Below are 13465 nucleotides of genomic sequence, written 5' to 3'. Positions count from 1 at the left end.
CACTGTAGGCAGCATGACAGTAGTGGGTTTTTAAGAGGGACTTGCATGTTGGCAGGGTTCAGGCCTAGTGGATGAACTCAGCGAGGTCACATGGTTTATAGGAAGCCATAGGAAAGAAGGCATCTTATTGTGTGTTTATCTTTATATATAAATATATTTGAGTATTTAGAAATTCCAGTTAGTATTCAAATATACTTTCTTTAAAAACAACGTTTCTACGTAGCAGCAGCTGGGCTTGAAGCCATTATGAGTGCAGTGCCAGTGTACAATTCTTGTGATGTCACTAGCTGCCTGGAAACGAATGGCAACATTTCCATCAACTTCAATGAGACCAGGATTTCACCCTTTATGTTCTTTCTCTCAATAATGCCTCATTAAATTGACAGGCCTTTACTGTTTAATTTAGGTTTAGATTATGCACTTACATTTTCATCCACCACTTTTTATTTCTGCATTTGGCCCAACCAGAGGTGGAAAGCATGGATTTTTAAACCAACTGGCATAAATTCAGTTCTGGGAGATTACAAAACAAGAGGTCGTTTTAGAAAATTTGGCTTTGTGGTTATTATAGTAAAGTGGTCATCATGGGGTTAATTGGATTACTCAGAGTATTAGAGGATGGTGCCGTGCTCCATCCCTTCCTATTTCCCTGTTTGTCACTGGGAGTTTCCCCACTACACACATTCAGTTTGTCTATGATGCAGGTGAATAAAGCAGAAAGTTGCCCAACTTACAGTTCTGTGAGTAAAATATTTGTGTTGCCCTGAGCCATCCCTACTCAAAAAGTATGCCCTTCTCCAGTCATAGGCTGTCATTACCACCACTGGGAGAAACAAGCTTTCAGTTTTCAAACCAAAGTACAGTAAATCCTTGTATTAGAAAATAAAATAATGTTGCAAAAATGACCAGTACGACTAACACTTCAGGCCAGCTAAAGAAATTGGTCAACTGAGTCACCTGATATCTCGTAGATGCCCAGACAAAGTTAGCATGACATTCGCTGCCCCTAGCTTCACATCTACTTTCCTTTACTGTGTAATAAACATAGCTTTGCCTGAAGAGTTCTGGAAACTTCCTGGTCTGATAAGTCTGTTAAATCCAGGTTCTGAACACGTGAGAATCAGGCCACTTACATGGGTGCCTATCTTTAGATACCCTCGGTTTGAAAAACCTGGCATTACCGGCTGAGAAGTACTATTAAAATATAAAAGGAATTCCAATGCAACTCTGTATAGGGCTCTTGAGAATAATGTTATGCTATAAACTCATGATGCTACAGCAATTTGGATTGAAGACTGAGAGTCCTTTAAATATAGCAAAATAAAAATTCAACGTAAAGCTTTACTGCTGCTAAAAAAAAGCAGAAATTGAGTATCTCAGCAGCTTGCAAGAGGTACGCAGCAATTTGCAGGATTGGGTTCATATATCACATCAATCTGGTAAAATATTCAATGAAAAAGGAGCCCAATCCTGCAGGTTTTATAGCTGGGATAATCTTACTGATGTCAATGGGATTAGTCAGGAGTAAGGGCTGTAGGACTGGTTCCCCAATGTACTCCAGTAGAAACCAACTCACAAGAATGAAGCAGAGTGGGTGAGTATTAATCTATAAGTAAGCAGAGTCAGAATGGGCTCTACCCTGACAGCTGGTGGTGAGCTGTGGAAAAGGACTTCAGGGGCTGAGCTCGTTTGCATGGGCACACCCACCCTACCTAGCATGATGGATTGCTTGCCCAAATGGTCACTTTGGCTGCTGTGGGATTCCCTAGTCTCTTTGTTATTGGAGCGGGAGTAATAAAGGGATAACCTGGTTATGTGAATCAAGGACAATAGAACTGTACTTGGCATTTTAAGATGGAGGGACTCGCCCTCAACTAAGTAGCACTCGCAAGGCAAGGGACATGGGTTCCAAAACCCAGTGAATTGAAAAGTGGAGTGGAGTGGATCTTTCTTCTTTGGGCTTTAAAAGCTACTTTGACATCTGCTGTGTAGTAACAGAGCTAATTTTGGTTCTATTTAGAGTTTTATTACATACTAGATAGCTTGAAGTCACTGATACCTAGGTCTAAGCATTAGATCTACTTTGGGCTAGTGGTGCACCAGCAGTAAGGCTCCCCTACTGTGAGCTAAAAATCACTAAAGAGCTGAAGTTACTGAGAGCTGTGTTAAGTGGGGGGGGCTTGAAGACAATTTGGTGAGTGGACAGCAGGATAGCTAGTGGAGAGTGGAGTGCATGGCTGGCAGAGAGGAGTGGACAGCAGGATGGCTAGTGGAGAGCAGAGTGGAGTGGATAGTAGGGTGGCTGACGGAGAGGAATGGCCAGCAGGACAGCTGGCAGAGCGGTGCAGCTGGTGGTGAAGACTGCAGCAGAACCCCATGGAGAGGCATGGCACTCGGCTGTCAACCCAAGCAGTGGAGCATGTAAGATGTCCCCCATGCCTCCCTCCACTTCCACCCAGGCTGGGAGGTAAATTCTGCAGATGAACTTCTGGGCGGGGCTGCACTGACCAAGGACAGAAATTGTTGGGGGGTGACTATTGGATTGCTGGACTTAAGACCCTGAGGGGAAAAGGACACTACCAAACTTACTTGGGGGTGGGTCTTTTGTTCATGGTTGGTGTTATGAATCCTGTTTGTGATGTTTCCCTAACATAATGCTGCATTGTTTCCCTCCTTTATTAAAAGGCTTTTGCTAAATTCAGACTCTGTGCTTGCAAGAGGGGAAGTATTGCCTCTTAGAGGCGCCCAGGGGGGTGGTATGCAGTTGTCCCAGGTCACAGGGTGGGGGCTCAAGCTGGTTTTGCATTGTGTTATTGAAACGGAACCCCTAGAGCTGAATCCGGCCCTTGTTGCTGCCAACTCTGATGGGCAGAAGGGTTACATATACCTTCAAACAAACCACAGTGACACACTCATACTTTTGATTGATCTAAATGTAAGTAGCCATTCTTGCTGGGCCCAATCCACCTCCCACTGAAGTCCAGGGGAGTGCTTTCAGTGAGATCTGGATTGGAGCCTTGATTGCATTTAATATAATTCATATGAACAAATCCAATCATATCACAGTTGTATACAGAACACAGATCACATCAATGCAATCACCAAGTGCCTTTTATAAACAAAACTTCCGAGAAATGATTTTCAATCCTATTAGACATAAAAAAGGCAGGGACAGTTGGCTCTGTGAATGAGACTGTTTTCTAAACAAACAATATTGGAAAAATGTTCAATTACATGAAATCAAGGAAACAAGAAAGGTAGCACAACATTCAACATTATTTTTAGTAAATTAACTTTTTTTATTTAATCAATTTTTATATCAGAAAAAAAGAAACACAATATAGATAGTAAAATTCTATGAAATGCAAAGATAAAATAATGCAAAACAAAAATGAACTCATAGATCCATTCTCTTGTGTTCATAATAAACTTATATAGATGCATCTGATGAAGTGAGCTGTAGCTCATGAAAGCTTATGCTCAAATAAATTGAAATTTGTGATGACAAATTCCACTGAAGTGCCCTCTGCTGTCTCAGAAATTAGTGGGTACTGTTACAGACACACTAATGACTGGATGAACTTTGACATCCCCCACTGCAAAACAATTTACATTAATCTCTAGTTAAGACGACCTGTCTGAGCACCACTGAAACTGATAACTGCTGGTGATATAAATCTGCCAGAACTGTTGAAGATATGTGTTGCCTTTATTTAGCCTGATTCTCTCTCCAACATGTAATGTAACTCTTCCATTAGAAGTTTGCTGATGATCATTCTGAAATGCATAATTGTTTGAAGTTTTACATGAAAATTACTATCAAGATGGAGAGGTTCTAAACCACCAACAGTATTAGACTAGACTAAATAAGAGACATTCTGATACTGAACTTAATGAAAGAGAAGCTGTAATACTTCAAAAAAATATAGCAATACCCACTTAGCTACATGATAATAATTTACTATGTCATATGCAGGAAAAACAATTTGACCTCTCAATATATAGATACAACCCTGGGGATCTAGTTCTGCAAGGTATTGAGTGTCCTTAACTGTGGACAGGTTCAGGACTCAAGATTAGCCTAAGCCACAAAGTTCAGATCCTAATTTCCACAAAGTTGATGTGTTCCAATCCATTCTTTGGGTACTATAAAGATAAGGGCCAGAAATACAATAACCACCCTCAGACTTTGGGGAAGTTAGGATCATTGGGTCCACTGAGAATATAAATATGACAAAACACGAAACAGCCTCCTTTGCTACGCAGAGAATTGATCAACAAAGGTTAATATAGAAACAATGTTTTATTTTCTCATTAATGACAAGTGACAGTTTTACTGTGTATGAGACTGAATGTTAACATATAAAAAAGCATAACTTGCACAAAACCTTTTGCTCACCAAATCATCTGCACCACCCTGCTAGGTAATCTTGAAAAGTTACATGACCAATTAACAAATATTACTTTGTTGGCTGTTGATTTCATATCTCACAAGTGTTCACAAGTTCTGTACTTCAACTACAAAACAAATCAGGTCTATCTAAACCAAACATAAATAGATTTAATGAGTTTCCAAGAGCATTATCTAATTGTGAAAATGAGGACATATAATGCTAAATCTATGCAATGATAATGAAGGAAACATTTCCTCTTAATAGATGATATTTCCTAAAGATAATTCCATTAAAGCTACCAGACTTATCAGTTCTCTTTAATGTAATTTCTCCCCAAAAAAGGAGCAAACATAGAGACCAACTTTTGTGTAACACAAACAGAGCATCTGAGCCAAACCTCTATCGACAGAAGTCAAATGGAGTTTTGCTGCTGATTTAAATGGGAGCCCGACTGGACCTAAATGTACAGTGTTTCCAAGTGCTTGAATCTGCAATAAATGTCTTCACTGTAAAATTTATTAGAGGGATCAAAATGTCTAATGCTGAGTAACCACGTACTTGAGCTAAAAGAGAAAACACAAATAAATTCCAAGTAAATATTTAACCAAAGAATAACAGTGGACAGTACATTTACAGTATGAAGGACACTCTTTGGCCTCACCCTACAAAGACATATGCACATGCTTAACTTTAAGAATGTAAATAGTGCTTTTGAGCATAAGTCTTTGCAAGATCAGGGTCTTATGCTGAAATAAGGGAAGTGGAGCATCAGCATTTGGTTACCAAACTCCAGATTCAATTTGTTCCACGTTACAATTATATATAAATGAATTTGAATGAAGCAAAGCTTCTTTTGATAATATTGTTTACTAAGTCAATAACGATATTTTAATAGAGACACTTACAGACACTGAATTTCAAATCATTCATCTGAGACTGGAAGGCTGGATGTTGTATTAGCAGAATTATTTGGAATAGGAATCTACAGGATCTGATTTAGCATGTAAGCCATAAAATCTCAAAGCCCATTTTTTCTGAGTAATAATAAGGACAGGTTTTTTCTAACTTAATAATATTCACAGAGAAGGAACAAAATGTTTAACATACTGCATAATTCCAAGCATAACACTTTGTTATGGTGAAATTATGGTTATAGGTGTGTATCCATGTTCTTAGTGTACAATATCCTTCAAGAACTGTGGAGTTATTTTAGTAGAAATGGTTTGACCCATAACAGTCAGGGGGAGCTCCTGAAGGGTCTGGTCTTGTCCAGGGAGTATGAAAGAACCCTGTCCAAATCAAGAGTGTGCAGTTGGCTTTCCCTTTTGATTGGGACTTTGGAAAGAACACTGGGAGGCAACTCAACTGATTTAAATGAAAATCAGAAACAACCTAGGAAAGAACTTGGAGTGAGGCCTAAGAGTCACCTTATCTTTATGGAATACTGTGTAAGATGGACCAGCCGTAAAGGCCTGAATTTCCCTCTACCCTCCAAGCTGATGGAGGAGGACGAAGCAGAAGGCCTTTTGCATTGGAACTTTCTTCTTTAGTGGTTCCAACTGTCTTCTGGAGGTTTTAATAATAAGTAGAGGCCTCTAGCTTTGTGGTTTGCTTGCTTCCTCCTCAGGGCTGGAGTGTATACACTCAACAAGTGAGAATATCTCTTGAATCCTGTGACAAATGAAGGTCTTCATTGGTTTGTGCATTAAATAGTTCACAACTTACAAGTGGCAGGTTCGCAATGGTCATTTGGACCTCACTGAGTATTCTAGAAAATGGGAGCTATGAAGCCCTGCATATCACAGTGGAGAGATGTTCATGCCACTAACTGTCCTTTAGACACTAGAGACTTCAGCTCCTCCCTATGTTCCTCTGGAAGCTCCTCTATGAATTGCAACACTTCGTTCCACTTCAGATAGTCACTATTTTGACAGAAGTGCCTGGTAATTCAAAATGCACATCTGAAGACTAATGGAGGAGTAGACCTTTCTGCTGAACAAGTCCAGTTTTTAGGGTCCTTTTTCCTTGTTTGGAGGCTTTTGCTTTTTAGATCTTTCATGCACCACTACCATCACCAGTTACCTTGGGACAGGGTGGAAGTAGAAATATTGAAATGCTTAAGAGGGAACTTGATAATGTCTGTCAGCTTTCTTGGACATGGGTGCCATGGATGCTGGAGTCTGACACAGAGCCGGAGTTAGTTCCAGCAACCCTGCGTTGATAGGCATGGCAAGCCTACCAGGTGATTGGGGGTGGGCATGAAAAATAATTTAGTAGCAGTAATTTAAGGGATTTTTATTGCACTACCTCCACTAGAATCTCCAAGGTGTCTGCCATGCATCACAAGAGGTCTTGGAAGATCCTAAAATCATCCTCCTGGCTAGTAAAAGAGATAACTGCCTCTTCAGGCAGGAAAGGAAGATATTGCTGTTGGAATCAACTGAACTTCTGCCCTGTCCTGGTGCTCTTCATTGCTCTGATGCTCCCACTGGAGCAGACCATGATATAGTACAGGAACTCCTCACTTAATGTTATAGTTATGTTCCTGAAAAATGCGACTTTAAGCGAAATGTTGTTAAGCGAATCCAATTTCCCCATAAGACTTAATGTAAATGAGGGGGTTAGGTTCCAGGGAAATTTTTTTCACCAGACAAAGGACTATATATATATATATATATATGTACACACACACCGTATAAGTCTTAAACAAACAATTTAATACTGGTACACAGTGATGATGATTGTGAAGCTTGGTTGAGGTGGAGGAGTCAGATGGTGGGATATTTCCCAGGGAATGCCTTACTGCTAAATGATGAACTAGCAATTGGCTGAGCCCTCCAGGGTTTATCTAACACTCTACAAGGCAGCAGGAAAGAAGGGAGGGCAGACAGAGACAGAGACACACACCCTGTGTGTGTTTGAAAGATAGAGTATTAAGTATGAAGAGTGAGGTCAGAAGTATATTGCCTTGTTAATTAGATCAGCAAGCTGAGACCGGACCGCAGCTGCAACTGCTGCCTAAGGCAGCGGCTCCCTCTGTCTGTGTGTCCCCCTGCTCTATGGAAGATGGGTAAGTGGGGTGCAGGAGCAGGGGGACACCCTGACATTAGCCCCCCTCTTCTTCCCTCCCCCCCACAGAAAGTAGGAGTCTCGGGGAGCAGCTCCAAGGCAGAGGGCCGGAGCAGCAGATGGCAGTGGGGGGAGGAACAGCTGATCTGCTGGCAATTGATAGCCTGCTGAGCAGCTGCTGCACAGGGAACTTAGGGAAGTGGGGAGCTGATAGGGGGCTGCCGGTCCACCCTGGTTCCAACCACCCACAAGCTAGCTGCAATGGGCTGCTCTTCCTGCAAGCAGTGGACAAAGCAGGCGGCTGCCAAATGATATTAGAAGGGAGCATTGCACAACTTTAAACGAGCATGTTCCCTAATTGATCAGCAACGTAACAATGAAACAACATTAACCAGGACGACTTTAAGAGAGGACTTCCTGTACCAATAAACCCTCTTGAGTAGACCCATGATAACTTGTCTGGGAGGGAGCTCTAACTCTGGAGCAGAGGCAGTGAAGGAAGGATTTCTAGTGGGTTTCACACTCCAAGGAGTCCAATTTGTTCAAGACTGTATGTTGTAAGTGTAAGGGGATGGGGATCATGGCAGTGAAAACCAGAACAATTATTCCCCATTAGATCTCTCAGGTCTGGTTTGTAAGGGGGATTGCTGGATACCCCAGTATGTTATACTTATAAGAAGCACATGGGATCTTTATAGGGGACAAGGCAGCACGCCGCATTTATTGAGAATACAACAGTTAGCATATGCTTTTTGATCACACACACACACACACACACACACACAGTCCTGCCAGTTGATGTTTATAGTTATCAGTCCAGAGTCTGGATCAATCTAGTGGCCAGCCAGATTGGTTACAGAGGGGAGCAGGGCTCTGTCAGTTGCGATCCGATACTCCTGGAGTGTGGCAAGATGAACCCAAAGTCCCATAGCCAAGCACCCAGTTCTTATAGTCTTTTTTCTCTGTTGAAGTCTATGGATTTTGCTGTGTCAGTTTGTGACTGGTTACTTCTTAATTGGTGTATCTTTTGATGTAAACATTCCAATACACCTCCAAGAGGGTCATCCTGTCCTGGTTCCGATTTAATCAATGGTCCTGTCTTTAGGGGTGTCAGCCTTCTCCTCAGGGTCATCAATCTGCCCTTCCTTCATTATGGATGCACATTGATGATTCTCTGGTGTCGTTAAGTCTCTTCACTCCTTCTTCCTTGACCATCTGGCTATAACAATGGCCTTCACACCTTACCTTTTCCTGATGCATACATTCCTCATTCACATAAACAGTCTTTTACAGAGACCTTTGAGAATACAGCAATTTTTATTTTGAGCAAGAAAGGCATAGTAAATTAAGCCTTCCTCTAATCTCTTTGACACAGACAAATACAAGATCTTGTCTCTTACTTACTAAACCTTAAAACAAAGAAATGTATATTTAACTAGAGTGCCTAATTTGTAATACATGTAGGAAACCATAGTAGACATTATAACTTATCCTAAAACAAAAGGATGACTATAATCAGTCATAAGGTTTGTTCTGGTTTGTCCCTGCCTTAACATCAGTACAGACACTGGCAGTCTGTCAGGATGAAATCATACATTAATTCTCATAGTACAATTATAAAATCCTGCAAGTAGACCAGTATGGCTCATATGAAGAAGCATGAGGTGTATGATGAAGGATAGCTCCCTGCTATGTTTGGAAGGGGAGGTGAAAAAATATATATACTCAATTCATGGGGGAGATACTCTACCTGGTGTGCTAGGGAGCTCTTGAATACCACTCAAAACCTAAACAGGAAAGCTCCTCAGTATAAGGGCTGTATAAGTGAGAAGTACCAAGTTAGTAGCACTTCTAGAAGAACAGCTTAGAACAGCAGATAAGGACAACAAGGGTGATGTGCAGTCACTGAGTGGATCACTAGGAATACCAAGAACATCTTTGATACTGAGAAAGGCAGGCCAAGAAACACCTACATACACCTACATACACACACCTATGGAGGCTTATGCAGGCACTGAGGTTTAGAGCACAGGTACTGAGGAGTTAAAACCAAGAGAAGTGTACAATTTCAGGCAGTATCATCATGAGTACTTGGTGAGCAGCCTGTGCTGAGGCATCAGAGAGACCTGATCTGAGTCATGTGCTGCCCTCCACCTGAACAGAGATATGATGGGTCTTTTGTCTTGTTTTACTAGGCACCAATGAAAGGCTGTGTTCGCTCTGGGAGCGATGTTCCTTCTTATCTCCTTCTGATGATGACTGAGCAGAGAAAGTCTTGACTATTCTGCTGGAGTAAGTAGTCTAGAGGTTCGATCTCTTTGAAGAAAAATGAACTTAGGAGTTCAGTGTTGAGCTGCAGCTCACAGGAGCACTCATCAAAACTGACTTTTCAGGCTTGCTGGGATCTTTTGTCTCCAGCTCTGAAGAGCCCTCATTTGAGAGCTCCTGTAGAGAAAAGCTGAGGTGGGCCTTTCTCACTTTCTGTGTCCTTTTGTAGAAAGAGCAACACATGGAGCATCTCTCAGGGATGGGTCTCCTGCTGAGGTGAAAGAGGCATCTAGAGTGCCCATCGTTGATCAGGATAGTAGCCTCACAAAAGTTTTAAATCTCAGGGATTTTATTTCAGCAAGAGTGGCTAGTGGCCTGGTACCATGGGTACCTGGTACCCCTAAACTTTTCTAATTTTTATTTATTCTTTGTACATATTTATTTACTGCCAATGGGTGGAACCAAAGAACTAGTAACTATACTGTGAGGATCTGGGGAATCTGTTTGATGTTATGAACTACGTGTATGTTTATGCCCTTATGGGCTGCCTGTACTGTAGTCTTGCATCACACTTCTTGTGTTAAGGAGAGGGAGTGTGGCCAGCCTCAGAATGAATGGCCATTAAGTACCATCAACAACTGAATAAGCCTTGCCCTAGCAGAACAATGGGGTGGCTGCAGTCTGTCTAGATCCAACCAGTTATCTCCAACTTGTCTGCAGAGGAGCAGAGAAAGAAAAAACAAAAACAAAAAACAAGAGAAGGAACAATGAACCCAAGATGTTAGTACTAGGTTTTAAGAACATAAAGTCTGGGAGGGTCAGAAACACAAATAGAATTTAGGGCAGGAGTGAGAGCAGACTCCATGATCTGGACATGAACACAGTTGGAGGAGTAATGTTCAAAAGAGACATGAGATCCTGAAAGGACACTGATCAAATCTCAAAGAATGCTCAAGACTGATGAGGAGACTGAGGTAAGCCTGTCTTTTAACAGCTTTTAACAGCCCGGTCAGCAAGAGCCGCCAGAGTCCCTTTTCAACCGGGTGTTCCAGTTGAAAACCGAATGTCTGGCAACCCTAGACCAGACCAAGGGAGCAGAAAATCTCACAGATCTAGTGCTTGGATCCAAACACAGCAGCGTGGTGAGTGTTCAACACGGGTCTCATTCCTGACTCAGACAGACACGGATGGCCAAAATAATCCAATCTTCCATGCATGGGGCTTGTGCGTACCAGAAGTGGAATCCATGTGGATAATCTTTTAAAGAAGAACTAGCAAACATTGTGGGTGGGATTTTCAAAATAATTTTAATGGAAATTGGGCACCCAAATCTCTAAGGAAGAGTTGATAATAGTTTCAAAGAAACTGAAAGGGAACAAATTACAACTGATAAAAGGAACTATTCTTTTACCCAAGGCATATTTCACCCATGGAACTCATTGCCACACTATAACATTGAAACCAAGAGCTTAGTAGGTTTTAAAGAAGGATTATATATTTATATGGTAACGAGAACACCTGCATTTACTTTAGAAAGGCTAAAAAATTGTAAGAACTATAAGCCCTCATCCTTCAGGACATAAATTGGCCACTAACTGATGGGGATTAGAAGGAAACTTCCCCGATGGGTAGTTATTCCATCACTGTCCACTACTGGTGGTCTATAATTCATTTTGGGAACCTCTGCTCTAAAGCGTTTGGCCTTAAGGACTACCTTTCTTCTTCCGTGATACCTTGCATCCGATGAAGCGAGCTATAGCTCACAAAAGCTTATGCTCAAATAAATTTGTTAGTCTCTAAGGTGCCACAAGTACTCCTTTTCTTTTTGCGAATACAGACTAACACGGCTGCTACTCTGAAACCTGTGATACCTTGGTCAATGATATCAGATGAGGTGCCCAAGCCAACAGCTCCTTATTAAATAGGAAGAGGGTGGGAACAGGCGATTTCTGATGAGTGGCCCTTTACTTTGGAACTTGTTCCTCCCACCCAGAGCTACAGTCTGTTCATCTGCAAGGCCTGCTGGGTTTATTCTCTCTCTTCTTCTGCTGTGACAGCAGAATCCAGATTTGTAGTGCTAGGGGAAATGAAGCTCATATCAGGTTGTACATGTCAGTGAGGTGAAAGAAAATGGACACATCTAATCTGTGCTTCTTCCTTTCATCATTCTAGTTATTCTCCTCACCACGCCTTGTGACCTTATTGAAATGAACTGTGACTGTATACATCATTGTTGCAACCAGAGTCCTATGGTTGCACCAGGTCTTGTACAAAGGAGGTCAACTGGGGTGTCTATGGAAAGGCTGTAGTTTGCTGATTATGATTATGCTGTCTGTATGTGTGTATCATTTTTGTATTTGAAGTTACGAATATTGGCTATGTACTTGTATTTCAATGTGTTTGATTCTAAGTAACCTCAGTGAAGCATTTGGTCAGCTTCTTGAGAAAGGACTATTCTCAGTAAGTGCCAATTAAGAAACACTTAACTGACAATGGACTTTGGGAGACACCAATCCACATCTTAGCTTTCCTGGGAACATTCAAACTAACATGTAAACAATGGTGTCAGCCTGCAAAAAGCTGAATCTTTCATGGACATATGACTTGCCCAGATGGCTATAAACTCCATCTTTTTGCTGTGATTTTGCACAGGGGACAAAAGGGCTTTTTGCCCACAAGAGAAAGAACATAAAATGCCCTGGAAACTGCTCCATTTTGTCTTCAACTGGCTCAAGAGATGGCCTCTCCACCCCAAAGAGATGCCTGAAAGAAACTGGAACAAAGGACAGTAACTACGGGGGTGGAAGTGATTGCTGGACTCAGGCCATAAACTACAATGTTGGTCTGAAAAGTATTGGGCCCAGACTAGGAAGGAGTTTAGTCTGTGAAAGAAGCTTATTGGAACATCTCTGAGGATGAGATTTTATCTGTAATCAGTTTCTTAATGTATTAGGCTTAGACTTGGGTGTTTTGTTTTATTTTGTTTGGTAACTTACTTTATTCTGTCTGTTATTACTTGAAACCACTTAAATCCTACTTTTTATACTTAATAAAATCACTTTTGCTTATTAATTGACCCAGAGTAAGTAATTAATACCTGGGGGAGCAAACAGCTGGGTATATTTCTCTATTAGTGTTATAGAGGGTGGACAATTTATGAGTTTACCCTATATAAGTTTTATACAGAGTAAAACAGATTTATTTGGGGTTTGAATCCCATTGGGAGCTGGGTGTCTGGGTACTAGAGACAGGAGCACTTTTTAAGCTGTTTTCAGTTAAGGTTGCAGCTTTGGGGCGTGTGGGTCAGACCCTGAGTCTGTGTTGGAGCAGACTGCCATGTCTGGCTCAACAAGACAGGGTTCTGGAGGCCCAAACTGGCAGAGAAAACAGGCTCAGAGATAGTCTCAGCACATTAGGTGACAGTCCCAAGGGGGTTTCTGTGATCGAACCCGTCACATGCCTATCCTGAGATGAATGAGCCCGATATAGAAACATAGATTGATGGAAAAATGTAGCCTTATTTTTTGGCCAAACCACTTCTTCTTTTAATGATCTGATGGCATCAACATGGACTTGGTAAGCAGGCTGTTGAAATCCCTGTTCAGAGTATGGAAGCATCTGGAGAAGCCATGTGTACTGCAACAAATCTAAATTCTCATCATTTACGCTTATGCTTAATCTGCCCAGCAGATGTGATGGGATGATTCTGTCATAGATGTTTACAGTTTGAGCCC

At 41.5% G+C, this 13465-nt stretch overlaps 2 long non-coding RNA genes across 4 annotated transcripts; one reads left to right on the top strand and one right to left on the bottom strand.

Annotated features, from left to right (window-relative positions):
- Positions 1-1118: 1118 nt before the first annotated feature.
- LOC119862920 lies at positions 1119-12066 on the top strand. 3 transcript variants are annotated; one of them, XR_005295429.1, is made up of 4 exons: positions 7327-7464; positions 9659-9755; positions 9961-10873; positions 11904-12066. It is a non-coding gene; the product is annotated as an uncharacterized LOC119862920 (long non-coding RNA). The 3 variants fall into 3 exon arrangements; XR_006275168.1 differs by lacking the exon at positions 7327-7464 and adding an exon at positions 1119-1594 and having other exon boundaries at positions 9659-10873; XR_006275167.1 differs by having other exon boundaries at positions 9659-10873.
- LOC122456316 lies at positions 8443-11909 on the bottom strand. The gene is made up of 2 exons (XR_006275169.1): positions 11603-11909; positions 8443-11464 (listed from the first exon to the last, which is right to left on the bottom strand). It is a non-coding gene; the product is annotated as an uncharacterized LOC122456316 (long non-coding RNA).
- Positions 12067-13465: the final 1399 nt, after the last annotated feature.

This window comes from Dermochelys coriacea, chromosome 1 (assembly GCF_009764565.3).
Source record: "Dermochelys coriacea isolate rDerCor1 chromosome 1, rDerCor1.pri.v4, whole genome shotgun sequence".
NCBI lineage: Eukaryota > Metazoa > Chordata > Testudines > Dermochelyidae > Dermochelys > Dermochelys coriacea.
This window is presented reverse-complemented; position numbering and strand designations above follow the sequence as displayed.